Source organism: Microcaecilia unicolor, chromosome 2 (assembly GCF_901765095.1).
Source record: "Microcaecilia unicolor chromosome 2, aMicUni1.1, whole genome shotgun sequence".
NCBI lineage: Eukaryota > Metazoa > Chordata > Amphibia > Gymnophiona > Siphonopidae > Microcaecilia > Microcaecilia unicolor.
The window spans coordinates 329,604,945-329,626,667 of record NC_044032.1 but is presented as its reverse complement, the minus strand read 5'-3'; the positions used below and the strand labels follow the sequence as shown (position 1 = coordinate 329,626,667).

Sequence of the window (21,723 nt, the reverse complement as noted above, 5' to 3'; positions counted from 1 at the left end):
AGAGTGATGCCCATTTGCTCCTGCCCATGCTGACTGCAACCTCAAAATGGCTGGGGTAAATTCTATCAGCAGTTTCATGGTATTAACGAGTACAGTGAGACTGCCACTAGAGGTCACAACAGCCATTTTGAGGCTGCAGCTGGCATGGCATGATGCTGTCCCAAAAACTACCTGGAATATGAAGTTAGAGCATAGAAAGCTCTGTACACTGTCAGGCTCATTTTCGAAAGAGAAGGACGCCCATCTTTTGACACAAATCGGAAGATGGGTGTCCTACTCACAGGGTCGTCCAAATGGGTGTAATCGAAAGCCAATTTTGGATGTCTCCAACTGCTTTCCTTCACAGGGACGGCCAAAGTTCAAGAGGGGCGTATCGGAGGTGTAGTGAAGGCGGGACTCGGGCGTGCCTAACACATGGACGTCCTTGACCCATAATGGAAAATTATGGACGACTTTACCTGGTCCTGTTTTTCTTACGACCAAGGCACAAAAAGGTGGCCAAAATGACCAGATGACCACCAGAGAGAATCGTAGATGACCTCCCCTTACTCCCCCAGTGGTCTTTAACCCCCTCCCACCCTCAAAAAACATCTTTCAAAATATTTTTTGCCAGCCTCTATCCCAGCCTCAGATGTCACACTCAGCTCCATCACATCAGTATGCAGGTCCCTGGAGCAGTTTTAATGGGTGCAGTGCACTTCAGGCAGGCGGACATAGACCCATCCCCCTATCTGTTACGTTTGTGGAGGAAACAGCGAGCCCTCCAAAACCCACCAGAAACCCACTGTACCCACATCTAGGTGCCCTCTTCACCCGTAAGGGCTATGGTAGTGGTGTAGAGTAGTGGGTTTTAGGGGGGGGGTTGGGGGGCTCAGCAGTAAGGGAGCTATGTTCCTGGGAACATTTTATGAAGTCCATTGCAGTGCCCCCTAGGGTGCCCGGTTGGTGTCATAGAATGTCAGGGGGACCAGTGCACTACAAATGCTGGCTACTCTCACGACCAAAGGGCTTGCATTTGGTCGTTTCTGAGATGGGCATCCTTAGTTTCCATTATCGCCGAAAATCAGAAACGACCAAATCTAGGGACGACCATCTCTAAGGACGACCAAAATTTCAAGATTTGGGCGTCCCCGACCGTATTATCAAAACAAAAGATGGACATCCATCTTGTTTCAATAATACAGGTTTCCCCGCCCCTCCATCAGGATGTATTGTGAGGTCATCCTCAACAAAACTTGGGCATCCCTTTCGATTATGCCCCTCTGTGTGTTTGTGTGGCCTCTCTCACCTGCTTAAATCACTTTGAATATTGACCCTTTTATTTTTTTGGATTCTCTACAGTTGGAACCGTTTTTATAGGGTCATGATGGGTAACCAGCTTTATGTTTTGGAGCCTTTAATGATCTCCATTATTTGAATTATGTTCTATTTTAATTTAATTTTTTTTAACTCCAAGAGATTTTATTGAAGAGTTTGAGTAACAGAGAGAATACAGAACATATTATACAATAGTAAATATTTAAATACACATAGATACAAAATCACAAAATATTATAAGATAGAAATAAAGAATGCTATCTTCATGAGTTATTGGATAGTTAATTAGCTGGATTGGACCATGTTTTTGAAACAAATAATATTGCCCAATTTTCTGCAAAGGAAAATTCAAATTTTTGTTTGCATAGTATTGTATGCCACCAAAAAATAAACGTTCAGAAGAGAATTGACTTTCCAATTTAAGAACACTGATTTCTTTGCTATAGCTAATAAGTCCCACTGTTTACTAAGCCATGCGCTAATGCTGACACAGCCCGTTCACTTTGAATGGGCTGAGTCAGCACTGCCGTGCGACTTAGTAAATAGGATGGAAAATGTGTAGGAGTTTCATGTCTTCTTTAGATAACACATATTCCAAGGCTGAAGAGCCAAAAATAATAACTTGAAAGACAGCTGAGTATTTATATTCAAGATATTTGCAATTATGTTCCAGACTTGTATCCAGAATTCTTTGGTGTGGGTGCATTCATAAATAAGATGAGTTAAGGTCCCATTTTCTACTTTGCATGACCAACACTTTGTTGAGGAGAGACCAGCCACAGACATTTTATGAGGAGTCCATATCACTCTATGCAGAAAGAAGTACAAAGATTGAATAGTAGAAGCATAATGGACGGTTAAGTTTGGACCAAAATAAATCCCATTGGGGTTGTTATAAATGGAGTTGTCTCTTCCTCCCAAAAGCGTTCAATGCCCAGTTTATGTGAAGAGAGTGATTTAATAAACAACTTGTACAGATTAGAGGCAATACGTCCTTTCTTGAACGGATTATTGATAAATGATAGGATTGATGGTTGTTGGCTGGTTAAGTCCTTCAGAGTGCAGCCATCACTGATACTGTGCTTCAAATGTAGCCATTGAAAAACTGAGAATCAGACAAGAATTCAGACTGAAGGAGTTGGGAGGGTTTAATCTGAAGGACATTTAATACATGTTCAAAGGACCAAATACCACTTCAAAGCCAGTCTAACCAACAAAAAAGCTTATTATTAATTTTTAAAGGGGGTGCTAGAGGACACAAATGATATTGGCTGCCTAAGTGAGGAGCTCCATCCTGGGAATTCATCAAACATAGTTTTCCAGCAGCTCTTAGCAAAATCTCTCTTTATTTATTTGTAGCTAACATGGCATCAAAACCCAATAAGCAGGATCCAAATCCTATCCTTCCTGCTGGATCTAAACACACAAAATGTAATCCACTCGCATCTTGAAAATTTGAAAGCGGACAAAGCCATGGGACCAGACGGGCAATCCATCCCAGGATACTGAGGGAGCTCAGAGAGGTTCTGGCAAGTCCTCTTAAAGATTTGTTTAATAAATCCTTGTAGATGGGGGAGGTTCTGTGGGATTGAAGAAGAGCAGATGTGGTCCCTCTTCACAAAAGTGGTGACAGAGAAGAAGCTGGAAACTGCAGGCCGGTAAGCCTCACTTTGGTTATTGGAAAAGTAATGAAAGTATTGCTGAAGGAAAGGATAGTGAATTTCCTGGAATCCAATAGCTTACAAGATCCGAGACAACATGGATTTACCAAAGGTAAATCGTGCCAAACAAATCTGATTGAATTATTTGACTGGGTAACCAGAGAATTGGATCGAGGATGTGCACTAGATGTAATCTACTTAGATTTCAGCAAAGCCTTTGACATGGTCCCTCATAGAAGGCTCTTGAATAAACAACAGGCTGAAGTTAGGACCCAAAGTGGTGAACTGGATTAGGAACTGTTTGACAGACAGACTCCGGAGGGTGGTGGTTAATGGAATTCACTCGGAAGAAGGAAAGTTGAGTAGCAGAGTGCCTCAACGATCGGTGCTGGGGCCGATTCTGTTAAATATATTTGAGTAGAGAGATGTGGTAGCCATGTTAGTCCACTTTTGAAGGTAATCAATAGAAATAAAATAAAAGAAAACATAGAAAAGAAAATAAGATGATACCTTTTTTATTGGACTAACAAGGAAAAGAAAGCCACAGACAGAATCCCCCTTGTAGTGGCATACAACCCAGAGCTAGAAAAATTGAGAAAAATCTACAGCCACTACTCCAGGAGGATGAGCTACTGAAAGAGATATTCCCATCCCCACCAGTGCTGGCCTTCCGACAGCCACTTTACTTAAAACACAAACTAGTGAGAAGCAAGCTCTCGATAGAAACTCAAAAAGAAGGGAGTGGCACACATCCTTGCAATATATCCAGCTTCAAACTATGCCAAAACATTTCACAGGATCCCACAGTCATTCACAAAGGAAAAATATTCACCATAAAGGAATCCTTCACATGCTCATCTTCCAATGTGGTATATATTATTCAACATATAAAGTGTTACAAAGGGTGCAATATTGGATAAACAAGCCAGATGCTAAAGAAGATATTTAATTTACATAGACTGGAAGACCTAAATATGTATAACCTAGAGGAGAGGAGGGACAGGAGAGATATGATACAGATGTTTAAATACTTGAAAGGTATTACTATAGAAACAAATCTCTTCCAGAGAAGAGGACATGAATTGAGGTTGTGGGATGGTAGACTTAGGAGTAATATCAGAAAATTATTTTTCACGGAGAGGGTGATTGATGCCTGGAATGCCCTCCCGAGCGAGGTAGTGAATAAAAAAAACCTGTGGCGGAATTCAAAAAGGTGTGGTATGAGCACAGAGGATCTCTAATTAGAAAACAAATGGCATAAAAAAACAAAACTTAAAGGGTTGCATATATGTTTGCATGTCAAGTGGTGCTTAGATGACAGCTCTGGCTGTATCAGCTAAGGCCGGTTCTGGACTGGCTTGTACAGTCTGAGTTCCACATATAGCAGTCCGGTTTAGGATGGGCTGGAGTGAGCTTTGACGGAAACACCAGTAATTTGGAATGTGAGGACAGTGCCGGGCAGACTTTTAGAGTCTGTATTCCGCAAATGACAAGATGGGTTTGAATAGACTGGAGTGGGCTTTGACATAAATGGAACATAAGGACAGAGCCGGGCAGACTTCTAAGATCTGTGTTTCAGAAACACCAAAGAAAGACCATGATAAAGTATATAATATCACATTCATTGTTGATTTAATCTTGAATTGATAAGGAATGTGACTTGACCAGACTGGATGGACAATTCAGGTCATTATCTGCCATCACTTATTATGTTACTTGTGGAAACAGGAAATGAGGGCGGGACCAGAGCTGAGAGAGAGAGAAGGGAAAACAACTAGGCGCCGAGTCTGCATGCTTTTTACTGCTGCTGCCGCCCTAACCCTGACGAGGTAAAATAGATGACTTTTAAAATTCGGAGGGAGGGGGCCTGGAACTTGAAGGGAGGAGGGAGGGAGGGAACGAACTTCCGGTGGGTGAAATATTGGGGGTGCTCGAGCACCCACAGAGTCAGCGCCTATGGTTAGAGACTCCTGGCACAGAGGTTAATAGCCCAACTGGCTCCTCCAACGGAATAATCCGAATGGTTCCCTTTGTAACTTGGTGCGCTTCTACACAGCCTGAGGAGAGAGAAGAAGGAGGGTTCCGGAAAACACCCAGGCTGGACTCACCACTTCCATCTTGAACTGCTCTCTCGAACAAGACCCAGAAGCATTATCAATAGGGCTGGCGTCAAGTGCTCACCCCCGTGAGTACTGAGAGAAATCTCACCCCCAAGTGGGTCGGAGTTAACACCAACAGCACCCACAACAGGGGTTTGGTCACCACTTCTTGTTCCACACACTGGCTGAGCAAAAAATCCTTCAATCCGGGGTTGAGATTCCCGAGTCATGGGAGGCAACGAACCCAGAGCAGATGGGGCCCTTACCTTTCTCTTTTGTTTGTGTTAAGAAGCAAAGGTAAAAAAAAAAAAAGGAAAACGTGTTTTTTATTTATTTATTTATTTATTTAAATCTTTATTTATCATTTTAATATGAAATACACAAAGAATAACTCTTTGATAAGATAAACCAATCTGGGAAAAATATTCTAACTTAATAGATAAATTTTTACAAACAGAAATATATATTCAGTTGGTTATTATAGTCCACAAATTGAGGGATTCAAGATCTAATAATACCAAAGGAAGTTGGTACTAAGAACTATCAAATTCAAAAGAAAACAAACAGTGGTTATCCATAATTATATAGGACACATTTATCTGGATTTAGACCTAGTCTCGCTTCATATCAAGGAATGATCTCAATTGATCTGGTTCGAAAAACACATATTTCTTCTCTTTAAGTATCAATATACATTTACATGGAAAACGTAATTGGAAGATTGCTCCAATATTTAATGATTCTTGTTTCATAAGCAGGAATTTTTTCCGTCTTTGTTGAGTCCATCGAGCAATGTCTGGAAATACAGAAACCTTGCTACCTTTAAATTCAGGACACAAGTTTTTAAAGTAAAGTCTCAATAAAGATTCTTTATCTTGTAGAAAAACAAAAGATACAATCAGGGTAGCTCTAGTCTCTGTATTATCCTTCGACTGTTCTAGAAAGTTTGTCAAGTCTAGCGTTTCAGATGGTATATCCTGTGCAAAATTTTCCTGTAATGGAGGAGTCTTCACATCCAAGTAGTAGATTTTTTGAATTGGGGGAATTGTTTGTTCAGAATATTTATATATTTCCTTCAAAAATTTAGCAAACATGTCTTTAGGAGACACAAATTGAGATCTTGGAAAGTTTAATAATCGCAAGTTCAGATTTCTTGAGCAATTTTCCATATTTTCAATTTTTCTATGGATTAATAGACGATCCCCGGAGATCTGAGCTTGTTGCCGATTCAATTTTTCAACTTGTGTTTCTAGACTGGTCTGCTTTAGTGATATTCCCTCCATTTGAACTTTTAAAGAGTTTATCTGAGAAGAATTATTCAGTGATAGCGTAATAAATGAGGTACAGACCTTGTGAAGCGATTCCAGGGCTGCCCAGATAGAGTCCAGCGACACCACTTGAGGCTTAATCAGCGGTTCAATCGCAAAGGCGCAAGCCGTTGCCTGCGCAGTTGTTTCAGGCGAGTTCCCGCCAATTGCCCCAGCTAGATCTTCTGGTGTTCGTTGGTCTCCCTGCGCCATCCCAAACGTCTCCATGGGCGGCACGGGCGTCTCCGGAGAGCGCCACTCCTTCGAGCTCTCGTTTCCTTTAGAGCTCGGCACAGCTCCTCCGGGCGTCCGCGGCGGCGTAGGGGTCAAAGGTCCCAGCGGACTGAGCGATACATCGCTCTCCTGAGCGGGGCTCTTCCCTGCCCCGCTAGCGGATACGTCCGCAATAGGAGTTGAAACCAGATATGCGGACATGGACTGCTGCCCAGGTAGGGAAGGAATTTGCTTCGGGAGAGGTGGTCCCCTCGGCTTTCCTTTCCTTTTCGGCATAATTATTATAAGAAATATCGCTATTAGAAAGTTTTTCTAGGAGCGTCCTCATCGCACATCCTGCTTGGTCGCCATCTTCCGTGTTTTTTATTTAAACGGAGCTCAAACCACACCGGCGTTCAGGAACCCAGCATACCACCATCTTGACTCCTCCCCCCCCTTGTGTATATATTTGTATTTTAATTTGTGTTCACGTGTTCTAAGTGTGTTACTGAGACCAGATATTCTTTTAACATGGAAATTTTATGTAGGGATGTTTAGTAATCTGACTTGTTTAGTCTTCACAGTAGGTATATTGATGTTCTAGAACCTTCTTTGAAATGGTGCCATTGACCTCTAATCCTGCAGCACTGTCGGTGGGGTCGGGGATCAGGCTGCTTTTTGTTTTTCTCTTATATTGCAGCTTGAATCCTTTAGCGGTGTCATTTTGAAAAAAGCAGCCACTAGGATAAAAGAAAGTGGGGCTCAATGCTGCCCCCATCACCCCCAGGTTCCTTGGGGTGAGGTGGGGTTATGCAGGAATGCTGGCTGGCTACAAGGGAGCTGATGTGGAGGGTGTGCAGAAGAAAAAGTTGACTCAAAGTGCCACAGACCCTTGTGCTGGCCCTGGGTCCAGAGTACAGGGTCAGGGGTCATTATTTTACAAGCTATATCTAATTTAACTGCACAAATTTTAGCTGAGTATATTGAGCATTGCAAAGTTTTCTTTTTCTAGTATATAACCCTTTTATATGTTCTGCTGCTGGTAAAAGGGGGTGTGGCTACTGTGGGGATGAAGCTATGGATAGTGCCCCCACCCCCTAAGGTTGGCCTTGTATGAGTACCAGAACCTTTTTCCTAGGGAAAAAAAAGAGCACTATGGAAAAGTGGCGGAGATCTTTACTAAATTTTTTGCCACCCTATATAATTCATCGCGAGTCCCAGAGACTGCAAACATACAGAAGTTCTTAGACCGGGCGGGGCTCCCATGATTGACAGAGCAGGAAGCGGTAGATCTAGAAGAACCCTTAACAGCAAAAGAAATACAAGAAGTAGTCAAGTCCCTCCCAGCGGGGTCCGCGCCAGGTCCGGACGGGTACATGAGGGAATTTTATAAAATGTTACCCAGTTCCTTCTACCCTCCAATATGCGAATACTTTGATCAGGTCATTGGGGAGGGCCAGTCCCCAGCATGCAAATACAGCCCTGATATCATTAATTTTGAAGCCAGGACACCCAGAAAATCAAGCTGACTCCTACATGCCCTTCTCGCTCCTAAACGTAGACCTTAAAATCTTGGCTAAGGTACTGGCTAATCGCCTAGCTGCGATATTACCCAGACTAGTGGGTGAGGAGCAAGTAGGCTTTGTTAAGACTAGACAAGCAACAAAGAATGTTCGCAGATTACTGCTAGCCATGGCAACCAGCCAGCTGACAGAGACTCCAGCTTCACTATACTCGCTGGATGCAGAAAAAGCCTTCGACCAAGTGGGGTGGGAATACATGTTTGCAGTCCTGAGACATATGGGATTTGGGGGCAGGTTCTATAGAGCGATTATACGCAAACCCGTCCGCAGCGGTACTGGTGAATGGCTTAAGAGCCCAATCATTCAAGATTGCGCAGGGAACTAGACAAGGATGCCCTCTATCACCAGCTTATCATTAGAGCCCTTATTGAGGGTAATAAAACATACAGAGGGAATACCAGGAATGCGAGTGGGGACAGACATAATCAAAGCCCTAGCCTTTGCAGATGATCTTATGGTAATTACAGCACAGCCCTACAGCTCCTTAGACCAAGTAATTAAATTGATACAGGAGTTTGGGCAGATATCCGGGTTTACCCTAAATATACGTAAATCATTAGCTTTGGAAGTATATCCGGATAAAACCCACACTGGAGCTGAAGATCTTCCTATAGCCTGGGCGGGCGACAAGATTAAATACCTGGGAACCCAGGTACCGCAGGACCTGACCAACCTCTACTCCGCGAATGTTGCTCCCCTGCTAGAAATAACGTGTACCAAGCTGCGGATGTGGGAGAATTACCCCTTGTCACTCATAGGCCGCATTGCGATGTACAATATGATGATAGTGCCAAAATGGCTTTATATCTTTCAGACTTTGCCACTCTTCTTCAGACATGAAGATGAAAGAACGTTACACAAGCATTTACAGCGGTTTCTCTGGAGAGGACGAAAAGCGTGCATACCACTTTCAACCTTACAAATACCTCGAGAATTTGGATTGGGTCTACTAAGCATACGACTTCTCACAGTGGCTAGTGGAATGCGCCACATCTCAGATTGGTATCGAGCTACATCAGAGTTTTCAGCTACAGAGATGGAGACGGCTTTGATGCAGGAAACCCACTTCAGTTGTCTGTTGCACATTGGAGGAGGCAAAATTCCCAAAGTTTTAAAAAAGTCGCATATCCTTACTACGGCCAAAGCAGTGTGGCAGTGGACTTGTCGATATCACCAATTTTCTGGGAAAGTTACCCCCTTCATAGCAATTTGTGATAATCCTCAGTTTCCGCCTGGTGTTATATACCAAGCTTTCCGCAGATGGCAGAGAAGCGACCTAACATATCTCTTCCAAGCTTTGACAGAGGAGGGGTGGATAAAGACTTTTGAAGAACTCAAAACCCAGTTTTCACTTAAACCAAAGGATCACATCCATTACATGCAACTCAGACACTATATTTATTTATTTATTTATTTAGTTGCATTTGTATCCCACATTTTCCCACCTATTTGCGGGCTCAGTGTGGCTTACAATACATTGTAAGTGATGGAAATACAGTTTCTTACATTACATTACATTACATTACATTACGATTATGGGTTACATTGTGAACAGATAAAGGAAGACAGGGTCAGATCAGTCGCCTTTGGGGCGTGGAAACTAAAGGATATGGTGTAGGGGACTTACTACGCTGATCGAATAATAGCAAGCGAGCGATGGGGTAGACAGTTTTTATCTGTGGGTAGATATTGAATGGGAGAGTTCGGGGACGTGGAGTACGTGGGGTAATATCTTGAGGCATTGTTATGATGTATATGGGATTTATATGTTTTGATCCTTGCGGTATGTTTTGTCAAAGAGATAGGTCTTCAATCGTTTGCGGAAGTCTGTCAACTCGTAGACCGCTCTCAGGCCGCGTGGTAGTGTGTTCCAGAGTTGCGTGCTCCTGTAGGAGAAGGTTGAAGCATGTAGTCCTTTATACTTTATGCCTTTGCACTTAGGGAAGTGGAGGTTGAGGAAAGTTCTGGATGATTTTTTGGCGTTTCTGGGTGGCAGGTCTACCAAGTCAGACATGTATGCAGGGGCTTCACCGTGAATGATTTTATGCACTAATGTGCATATTTTAAAGGTGACACGTTCCCTAAGTGGGAGACAGTGTAGTTTCTCGCGTAATGGTGCTGCACTTTCGTATTTTGGTTTTCCGAAGATGAGTCTGGCCGCTGTATTCTGAGCTGTCTGAAGTTTTCTCATTATTTGTTCTTTGCAGCCTGCGTATAATGAGTTGCAGTAATCCAGATGGCTTAATACGAGTGATTGTACCAGGTTGCGGAAGACAAATCTTGGAAAGAATGGTTTTATTCTTTTCAGCTTCCACATGGAGAAGAACATCTTTTTTGTTGTGTTGTTCGCGTGAGTTTCAAGTGTAAGGTGGCGGTCGATTGTTACTCCGAGGATTTTTAAATTTTCTGAAATTGGCAAGTTTAGTTTAGGTGTGTTGATAGTAGTAAATTTTGTTGTATTGTATTGGGAGGTTAGTATGAGGCATTGAGTTTTTTCTGCGTTCAATTTCAGTCGGAATGCATCTGCCCAGGTGTTCATGATGTGTAGACTTTGGTTGATTTCGTTAGAGATTTCGTTGATGTTTTGTTTAAAAGGAATATATATCGTTACATCATCGGCATATATGTAAGGGTTAAGGTTATGGTTTGATAGAAGTTTTGCTAGTGGGGTCATCAGTAGGTTGAAAATTGTTGGTGAGAGGGGAGATCCCTGCGGTACTCCGCACTCAGGTGTCCATGCAGCAGATGTGGTTGAATTTGATGTGACTTGGTATGAGCGTGAGGTTAAGAATCTCTTGAACCAATTTAGGACATTGCCTCCGATGCCGAAATATTCAAGAATGTGTAATAGGATTCCGTGGTCAACCATGTCGAAGGCACTTGACATGTCAAATTGTAGGAGGAGTATATTGGAGCCAGTTGCGATCCGTTGCTTAAATTTGGTCAGTAGGATAGTTAATACTGTCTCTGTGCTGTGATTCGAACGGAATCCTGATTGGGCATCATGCAGTATTGAGAACTTGTCGAGATAACTTGTGAGTTGCTTGGTTACCACTCCTTCTGTTATTTTAGTTATTAGTGGTATGGATGCAACTGGTCTGTAGTTAGTTAATTCACTAGCGTTTTTCTTTGTGTCTTTGGGTATTGGGGTGAGTAAGATTTTTCCTTTTTCCTTTGGGAAAAGACCATTTTGTAGCATGAAATTCAGGTGGTTCGTTAAGTCTAATATGAATTGATGAGGAGCTGATTTCATGAGGTTACTTGGGCAGATGTCTAGTTTGCATTGGGATTTGGCGAATCTTTTAAGCGTTTTAACGATAAGGTCTTCTGACAGTACTTCGAATTCGGTCCAGATCCTGTCTGCTGGGTGTTTTCCATCTTCAGGGTCTAGACAGTTCAGGAATGTTGTGTATTCGGTGGGGCTGGTGGGTATTCTAAGTCGTAGTTGTGTGATTTTCTCTTTGAAGTATTTCGCGAGGTCATCGACCCCTGGTATTTCTTTGTTATTGTTTATGACAGGTGAAGTGTCTAGCAGCTTATTTACAAGGTGGAAGAGTTTGTGCGTGTCTTTGTAGTTTGGTCCAATCATAGTTTTGTAGTGTAGTCTTTTAGTCTGTTTTATGGTGTATTTGTATTTCCTCCGAAGTGATTTCCATGCATTCAGTGTGTGTTCATCTTTCTTTTTGTTCCATGCGCGTTCTAGTTTTCTGACTTGCGTTTTCAGTTCTTTCAGCTCTTCGGTGAACCATGGATTTGATTTTTTCCTGTGCGATGTTCTGGTTTGGATTGGGGCAATTGTGTCTAATGTTGTTTTACATATGTTATCCCATTCTAGGAGGAATTGTACGGTGTCAGTGTTTAGTGGCCGTTCATTTTGGTAGACCTGTTGCCAGAATGATGTAGGGTCTATCTTTCCTCTCATAGTGTATGTTGTTCGTTCGTTTTTGTTGACTGCGTTTCTGTGTGTTTTTCGCCAGAGGAGGGAGATATGTGCTTTATAGTGGTCTGTCCATGGTGTGGGTATCCATCTTGTGTCTGTGAGTCGGATAGTTGAATCTTGGTCGAATTTGTGTGTGATGATGTCCAGTGTGTGGCCTTTTTCGTGAGTTGGTTGGGTGTTTGGAGCGTGTAAGTCCCAGAGTTTCAGGAATTCTTTACATTCTAGTGTGTTTTTTGAAGTGTCGTCTTCAAGATGTAGGTTGATGTCTCCTATAATGAAGATATTGGAGGCTGAGACACACGTGTTCGAGATGAAGTCCATGAGTTGCGCTTGGGAGTCTTTCCATTTTCCTGGTGGTCTGTAGAATAAAATTGTGTTGAGGTGTCCTTGTAGGTTCGGATGATTGATTCTTGTCGAGGCTATTTCGAGTTGTGGTGAGGTGGATTCACCAGTAGTTGTGATGGTGAACTCGGATTTGTAAATTATGGCTATTCTGCCACCTCTTTTTCCATTTCTTGTCCAGTGGGTGATTTTGTAATCTGGTGGGCATGTGTTTTTGATGGCGGGGTCTGTGGGGCCGTGAAACCATGTTTCCGTGATGAATAGAAGGTCTAGTTTCTCTGTGGTAGTCCAGTCTAGTATGTCTATGGAATTGCTTACCGGTGATCTTGCGTTGATGTATCCTATTCGGATTGAGCGGTATGGTTCTGTAGGGAGGTTAGATGTGTTTATTTTTATTAATTGTCTGTTTCCTCGATTGTTGGATTTGTTGTTGTTGGTTTTCTTCTCTTTCTGTTGGTGGTGTTCATAGGTGGAAACGTTGCCTTTTGGTTGGTTATTGTTTTTTTGGTTTGGTGAGTTATTGGTAGGTTGTATATATAGTTGGTGTGTTGTGGTTGGGTTGCTGTAGAAGTTAGGGGTGGTCCATGCGTAGTGGATTATAGGAATGAGATAGATTACTATCAGTAAATTATTAGTGTTCATGTTGGGTTTATGTGGACGGTGTTCGGGAGAGTGTGGGTAGTGTTGGTGGTGTCGGTAATATTTGTGAAGGTGTTGGTTGGTGTTGGTGATATTTGTAGCATGTACTGGGAGATTTTCAAGCGTGTTATAAGCCTGTACACTGTTAAAGCAATTAGATGAAGTGTTTAGAGCATTGGGAGAGAGTATTTCGGCATGCAGCAATTATCTAAGGTATAAAACGCTTTTTGTCATTCAGAGAGAGTTCTTTAGACAAGCTATGAAGCCTATTAATAATTGAAGCATTTAGGTAAAGCATTTAGCGTGATTATAACATTTAACAGGAGTCTTTCAGCATGCATAAGCATAATTTCTAGATAGAGCGCAGTCTGCCATGGGAATGCTTAACAGAAGACGTGCAGGAGGAACTTCCATCCAGTGGCATACCAAGGGGGGGGGGGTGGGGGCGGTCCGCCCCGGGTGCACACCGCTGGGGGGGTGCCGCGGCGCGCGCCTGCTCTGAGATCGCTGATTTCGCGCGTTCGCTGCAGCTCCCTCTGCTCTGCCCTGGAACAGGTTACTTCCTGTTCCGGGTCAGAGGGAGCTGCAGCGAACGCGCGAAGTCAGGGAACTCTGAGCAGGCGCGCGCTGCGGCACCCCCCCCAGCGGCTTGCACCTGGGGGGGGGGTCCGCGCTGCATCGGGGGGGGGGGGTGCTGCACCCGGGGGGGCGGGGCACCGCCCCGGGTGTCCGCCCCCCTAGGAACGCCACTGCTTTCATCAGCCTATTCGCTACAGTCTCAAAATAAGGTTACATTAACGATGCACCACAGATACCTGAGAGATGCAATCACAGAGCCAGACTTTAAAACATTAGCTCAAGCGTAGAGTACAGAATTGGATACCCATGTGACGCTGCACCTAATAAGGGAATACATTGTGTCGATCCAGAGGTCATCAAAGATGATCACTTACTGTGAAATGGAATACAAATTTGCAGTGAGGTCCCACGTCTCGCCACGTAGAGCATTCCATATGGGGCTTTCACCAGATGGGGCTTGCCCCAAATGTGAGGCGGAGGGAGCACTCGTGGGCCATATGTTCTGGGCGTGCCCAGCCATTCAGCAGTTTTGGAAGCTCCTAGCACAAAATACATCAAGAATGTGGGGCATGACTTGGATGTGTAGCCCGTTAATGTTGTTTGGTTGTGCAACATTAATTCGACCCGTCCCGGCTGGGCTTACGGGTTTCACTCGCAGAGCAACGATGATAGCTAAAAAACTAATTCTCCTCGAGTGGATTACAAATAAAGCACCTACTGTGCAGCAGTGGCACAGCTACATGATAGACTATATGAGATTCGAGAGAAGAGTGGCGGATTACAAGCAAGACTCGAGATACACAGAGAAAGAATTCTATCGAATATGGACCCCGTTTTGGCAGACTATACCCCCAGGGGGTAGAGACCGTATTCTAAATATGTGACCGAAAAAGAAGAAAGATGTGTTTGATGTGACTGACCTCCGGGGGAGGGAAGGGGGGGATTAGGGTTTGTTGGGGATTAGGTGGGGAGGGAAGAAGGGTTTGAAATAATTGTTGTTATTAGCAGTGGTTGAGATAAGGATGGGGGTGGTAATTGTGAGATGGAGAACAGTTAATGTATCAGGAAGCAGAGAGTACAGATTAGGTATAGCTTAGGTTTTGAGTGAGTGGAAGCATGTTAGATATAGAAATGGAAAAGAGATACAGAAATGTTACCGCAATGTGCTTGTAAATTATTGATGTTGTGACCTGATCGCAGATATTCAAAAGTTGGGAAACAAGAGAGAGTTGCTGTTGCTGGGAGATTTCAATCTGCCGGATGTGGATTGGAAGGTTCCGTCTGCGGAATTGGAAAGAAGTAGAGAGATCGTGGATGCTTTACAAAGCGGTTTGCTCAGACAAATGGTGACGGAACCCATGGTGCTCACAAATGGGGATAGCGTGTCAAATATCCGAGTGGGTGCCCACCTGGGCAGCAGTGACCATCAAACGGTTTGGTTTGATATTACAGCTAAAGTGGAGAGCGGCCACTCAAAACTCAAAGTTCTGGATTTCAAGCGTGCTGACTTTAGTAAAATGGGGGAATACCTGAGGAAGGAGATGATGGGCTGGGAGGAAATACAAGAAGTGGAAGGACAGTGGTCCAGGCTGAAAGAAGCTATAAATAGGGCCACGAACCTTTATGTAAGGAAAGTAAATAAAAGCAAGAGAAAAAGGAAACCGATATGGTTCTCCAAGCAAGTGGCTGAGAAAATAAAGGCTAAAGAGTTGGCATTCCAGAAATACACAAAAACTCAAAAAAAGGAACACGAGGAGGAATACAGGATGAAACTGAAAGAAGCCAAGAGAGAGATACGTCTGGCGAAAGCGGAAGAACAAATGGCTAGAAATGTAAGGAGAGGTGACAAAAATTTCTTCAGGTATATAAGTGAAAGGAGAATGACTAAAAAGGGAATTGTGAGACTAAAAGATACTGCGAACCGCTATGTGGATAATGATGAAGAAAAAGCAAATTTGCTAAATAGATACTTTTGTTCTGCTTTCACGGAAGAAAATCCTGGAGAAGGACCGCGATGGACTGCAAAAAGTACAAATGAGATTGAAGTGGATACAGCACCGTTCACGGAAGAGAATGTGTATGAACAGCTTGAAAAGCTAAAGGTGGACAAAGCCATGGGACCGGATGGGATCCACCCCAGGATATTGAGGGAGCTCAGAGAGGTTCTGGCGGGTCCTCTTAAGATTGTTTATATATCCTTGCAGACGGGAGAGGTTCCGAGGGATTGGAGAACGGCGGAGGTGGTCCCTCTTCACAAGAGTGGTGATAGGGAAGAAGCTGGAAACTACAGGCCGGTAAGCCTCACTTCAGTTATTGGAAAAGTAATGGAAGCGATGCTGAAGGAAAGGATAGTGAATTTCCTGGAAGCCAATAAGTTGCAAGATCCGAGACAACATGGTTTTACCAAAGGGAAATCGTGCCAAACGAATCTCATTGAATTCTTTGATTGGATGACAGGAGAATTGAATCAGGGATGAGCTATAGACGTAATCTACTTAGATTTCAGCAAAGCTTTTGACAAGGTTCCCCACAGGAGGCTCTTAAATAAACTGGATGGGCTGAAAATAGGACCCGAAATGGTGAACTGGATTAGGAACTGGTTGACGGACAGAAGCCAGAGGGTGGTGGTGAATGGAATTCGCTCGGAGAAAGGGAAGGTGAGTAGTGGAGTGCCTCAAGGATCGGTGCTGGGACCGATTCTGTTCAATATATTTGTGAGTGACATTGCCGAAGGGTTAGAAGGTAAGGTTTGCCTATTTGCAGATGACACTAAGATCTGTAACAGAGTGGACACCCGGGAGGGAGTGGAAAACATGAAAAAGGATCTGAGGAAGCTAGAAGAATGGTCTAAGATTTGGCAATTAAAATTCAATGCGAAGAAATGCAAAGTGATGCACTTAGGGAATAGAAATCCTCGGGAGACGTATGTGTTAGGCGGGGAGAATCTGATAGGTACGGACGGGGAGAGGGATCTTGGGGTTGATAGTATCTGAGGATCTGAAGGCGACGAAACAGTGTGACAAGGCGGTGGCCGTAGCTAGAAGGTTGTTAGGCTGTATAGAGAGAGGTGTGACCAGCAGAAGAAAGGGGGTGTTGATGCCCCTGTATAAGTCGTTGGTGAGGCCCCACCTAGAGTATTGTGTTCAGTTTTGGAGGCCGTACCTTGCGAAGGATGTAAAAAGAATTGAAGCGGTGCAAAGAAAAGCTACAAGAATGGTAAGGGATTTGTGTTACAAGACGTATGAGGAGAGACTTGATGACCTGAACATATATACTCTGGAAGAAAGGAGAAACAGGGGTGATATGATACCCGTTCAAATATTTGAAAAATATTAATCCGCAAACGAACCTTTTCCGGAGATGTGAAGGAGGTAGAACGAGAGGACATGAAATGAGATTGAAGGGGGGCAGACTCAAGAAAAATGTCAGGAAGTATTTTTTCACAGAGAGAGTAGTGGATGCTTGGAATGCCCTCCCGCGGGAGGTGGTGGAAATGAAAACGGTAACAGAATTCAAACACGCGTGGGACAAACATAAAGGAATCCTGTTCAGAAGGAATGGATCCTCAGGAGCTTAGCCGAGATTGGGTGGCAGAGCCGGTGGCGGGAGGCGGGGATAGTGCTGGGCAGACTTATATGGTCTGTGCCAGAGCCGGTGGTGGGAGGAGGGGCTGGTGGTTGGGAGGCGGGGATAGTGCTGGGCAGACTTACACGGTCTGTGCCCTGAAAAGAACAGGTACAAATCAAGGTAAGGTATACACAAAAAGTAGCACATATGAGTTTATCTTGTTGGGCAGACTGGATGAACCATGCAGGTCTTTTTCTGCCGTCATCTACTAGGTTACTAACATGCTCATTTTCAAAGCACTTAGCCTCCTAAAGTTTCATAGAAACCTATAGAACTTAGCCTCCCAAAATGCTTTGAAAATATGCCTATATGTGACCATAACCAATAAACAAATTTCAAAAATAAAAATTATAGACGGTCTACAATATAGAGTAGTGAATGCACAAAGGCTATTTTAAGACCCTTTCGCAGGGGATGATATTGAATGGAGGAGTAACCTAATGGTTAGAGCAGTGGGCTGCAAACCAGGGAGGCCGGGGACACTGGCACTGTAAAGGAGTAAAGGATCATGGATTTGATATATAGCCTTTCTGTGATACAACCAAAGACCCTAGTAGACTCACAATCTAAATTTTTGTACCTGGGGCAGTGGAGGGTTAAGTAACTTTCCCAGCGTCACAAGGAGCTGCAGTGGGAATTGAACCCAGTTCTCCAGGCTCTCAGCCAGTGGTGTGCTGGAGCTGGCTCGCACCGGCTCTGCAGAGCCGGTTGTTAAATTTTTGAATTATTTTGTGAGCCGGTTGTTCAGCTGTCTGCAGGGACGGGACAAAGTTTTTTTTCCCCTACAAATTACAGCGGGAGGCTGGAGGCACACATACCCAAACACACCAGCTGTCACCTGATATTGGTGCACGTGTGGTGTGTGGCAGCCCTGCCTCCTCGTGCTGCATTGGGAAGGTATTTGTGTGCTCGTCACTCGTGCGCTGCCTGGTTCGCCTCAGCAGCGCTCAGCTGGTCGTGGTGCCGTACACCGTCAGCAAGCAGCATACCCTGCCTCTGGTAAGAATTATTTTAATCAGACTTGTGATGAGCCGGGGGGCCCGTTTGTTGAGGGAGGACAGATTTGTAGTAGTAGTCAAGTGATTGGGGGAGCATTGTCCCCCGGCTGCCCACCCCCCAAAAAAACACTTGCTGCACGCACCGTCTGTGTTCTGATTCTCTCTCCCCTGCTGCCCTTTCCGCTGCCCCATGCATTTTAAGTTTTATTTTGTCCCTTCGGTTTCTCTTCTTCCCTCTTGCATCCGCTCCCTCCCTCCCTCAACCTCTCCACCCCCGCCTGTCGTCGTCCACTCCTCTACCGTACCTGTAGTAGCTGCAGGCGGTGGTTAGAACAGCCAGGTCATGATGCATTGCGAGCGTAGGGGTCCTTCTATTACTACTACTACTATTTAGCATTTCTATAGCGCTAGAAGGCGTACGCAGCGCTGCACAAACATAAAAGAAAGACAGTCCCTGCTCAAAGAGCTTACAATCTAATAGACAAAAAATAAATAAAGTAAGCAAATCAAATCAATTAATGTGAACGGGAAGGAAGAGAGGAGGGTAGGTGGAGGCGAGTGGTTACAAGTGGTTACGAGTCAAAAGCAATGTTAAAGAGGTGGCCTTTCAGTCTAGATTTAAAGGTGGCCAAGGATGGGGCAAGACGTAGGGGCTCAGGAAGTTTATTCCAGGCGTAGGGTGCAGCGAGACAGAAGGCGCGAAGTCTGGAGTTGGCAGTAGTGGAGAAGGGAACAGATAAGAAGGATTTATCCATGGAGCGGAGTGCACGGGAAGGGGTGTAGGGAAGGACGAGTGTGGAGAGATACTGGGGAGCAGCAGAGTGAGTACATTTATAGGTTAGTAGAAGAAGTTTGAACAGGATGCGAAAACGGATAGGGAGCCAGTGAAGGGTCTTGAGGAGAGGAGTAGTATGAGTAAAGCGACCCTGGCGGAAGACGAGACGGGCAGCAGAGTTTTGAACCGACTGGAGAGGGGAGAGGTGACTAAGTGGGAGGCCAGCAAGAAGCAGATTGCAGTAGTCTAAACGAGAGGTGACAAGGGTGTGGATGAGGGTTTTGGTAGAGTGCTCGGAAAGAAAGGGGCGGATTTTACGGATGTTGTAAAGAAAGAAACGACAGGTCTTGGCAATCTGCTGGATATGAGCAGAGAAGGAGAGAGAAGAGTCAAAGATGACCCCAAGGTTTCAAGCTGAGGAGACAGGGAGAATGAGAGAGCCATCAACAGAAATAGAAAACGGGGGGAGCGGGGAGGTGGGTTTGGGGGGGAAAATGAGAAGCTCGGTTTTGGTCATATTTAATTTCAGGTGGCATTGAGACATCCAGACAGCAATGTCAGACAAGCACGCTGAAACTTTGGTTTGGATGCAAGGTGAGATATCAGGGGTAGAAAGGTAGATTTGGGAGTCATCAGCATACAGATGGTAGGAAAAGCCATGGGATGAGATTAATGAACCAAGGGAAGAAGTGTAGATAGTGCTGCCATGTCCGCCTACTCTGATTCAAGTTGCTGTTTCCGCGTAGGCAGGACGCGGCAGTCAAAGGACACTGTTTGGAGTTGGGACCAAGGAGGTTTGAAAGAAACGGATGAGCTGCTGCGCTGCCTATCTACTCCACCACGGTAAGGAAGCCAGTTTGCTAAATCTCTGTTTTCAGTGCCTCCCCCCAGTGGCGTAGCAAGGGCGGGGCGGTGGGGGCGGTCCGCCCCGGGTGTCACCAGAAAGGGGGGTGCCGCCGCTCCCGCTGCTCTTCATCCTGGCACCCCCCCCCCCCCACACCAGCCCTTTAAATTTATTTGCCGACGCAATAGCGAGCGCAGCACCTCGTGTACAAGTAAAAGAAGCGGATCCGATCATCTCATTGGGCCTTCCCTCACTGTCCCGCTCTCCTCTGACGCAACTTCCTATTTCCTCTAGGGCGGGACAGTGAAGGAAGGCCCAATGAGATGATCGGATTCGCTTCTTTTACTTGCACACGAGGTGCTGCGCTCGCTATCGCGTCGGCAATTTCTTTTTAAAGACCGGGTGGCAGGGAGAAGACGAGGCAGGGTGAGGGTGGGAGACAGATGGGGTGAGGGGGACTGGGATGGGCAGAAGGGACTGGGTGGGAGACAGATGGGGTGAGGGTGGGGGGCACTTGGATAGCAGAAGGGACTGGGTGGGAGACAGATGGGGTGAGGGGGACTCGGATGGGCAGAAGGGACTGGGTAGGAGACAGATGGGGTGAGGGTGGGGGGCACTTGGATAGCAGAAGGGACTGGGTGGGAGCCAGATGGGGTGAGGGGACTCGGATGGGCAGAAGGGACTGGGTGGGAGACAGATGGGGTGAGGGTGGGGGGCAATTGGATAGCAGAAGGGACTGGGTGGGAGACAGATGGGGTGAGGGGGACTCGGATGGGCAGAAGGGACTGTGTGGGAGACAGATGGGGTGAGGGGGACTCAGATGGGCAGAAGGGACTGGGTGGGAGACAGATGGGGTGAGGGTGGGGGGCACTTGGATAGCAGAAGGGACTGGGTGGGAGACAGATGGGGTGAGGGGGACTCGGATGGGCAGAAGGTACTGGGTGGGAGACAGATGGGGTGAGGGTGGGGGGCACTTGGATAGCAGAAGGGACTGGGTGGGAGCCAGATGGGGTGAGGGGGACTAGGATGGGCAGAAGGGACTGTGTGGGAGACAGATGGGGTGAGGGGGACTCAGATGGGCAGAAGGGACTGTGTGGGAGACAGATGGGGTGAGGGGGACTCAGATGAGCAGAAGGGACTGGGTGGGAGACAGATGGGAGAAGGGGCATGGAGCTGGAACTGGGGTCTGAAAAGTGAGCAGGAGGGAGAATGGGGTCATGCCTGGGGCAGGGGTGGATGGGAGAATCAATGGATCTGGAACTAGGGGTAGCCACAGGTGGGAACTGGGAGCCGAAAAGAGGGGGCAGTGAGAGAGGGGGGATAGATCCTGGATGGAATGGGGAGTGAGAGGGAGGGCAGACCATGAATGGATGGGAGGGGGAAAGAGAGAGGGCAAATGGTGAATCGAAGGAGCAGAGAGAAAGGGCAGACAGTGGATAGAAGGGAGTGAAAGAGCAGACAGTGGATGGAAGGGGGCAGAGATAGAGGGCAAATGCTAGAGGGAAAGGAGAGAGAGAGGGCAGATGGTGGAAGGAAGGGGGAGGGAGAGATGGCAGACTGGGGCAGATGGTGGATGGAAGGGGCAGAAATAGAGGGCAGATGTGGATGGAAGGGACATTAGAGAGGGCAGACACTGGATGGCAGAGAGAGAGCGAAGACAGATGCTGGATGGAAGGAAGACGGTGAAAAGAAGATGAGGAAAGCAGAAACCAAAGACAACAAACTGTAAATATATATTTTTATTATTTTGCTTTAGGATATAGTATTTTGCTGTGTTAATAAATGTTTATAAATAGAAC

The 21,723-nt window shown here is 45.4% G+C and overlaps 1 protein-coding gene across 2 annotated transcripts in view; it reads left to right on the top strand.

The window, feature by feature from the left end:
* SLC49A3 (solute carrier family 49 member 3) overlaps window positions 1-21,723 on the top strand; it is a 423,803-nt gene that overhangs the window by 393,769 nt on the left and 8,311 nt on the right. The gene's annotated exons all lie outside the window — the stretch shown is intronic.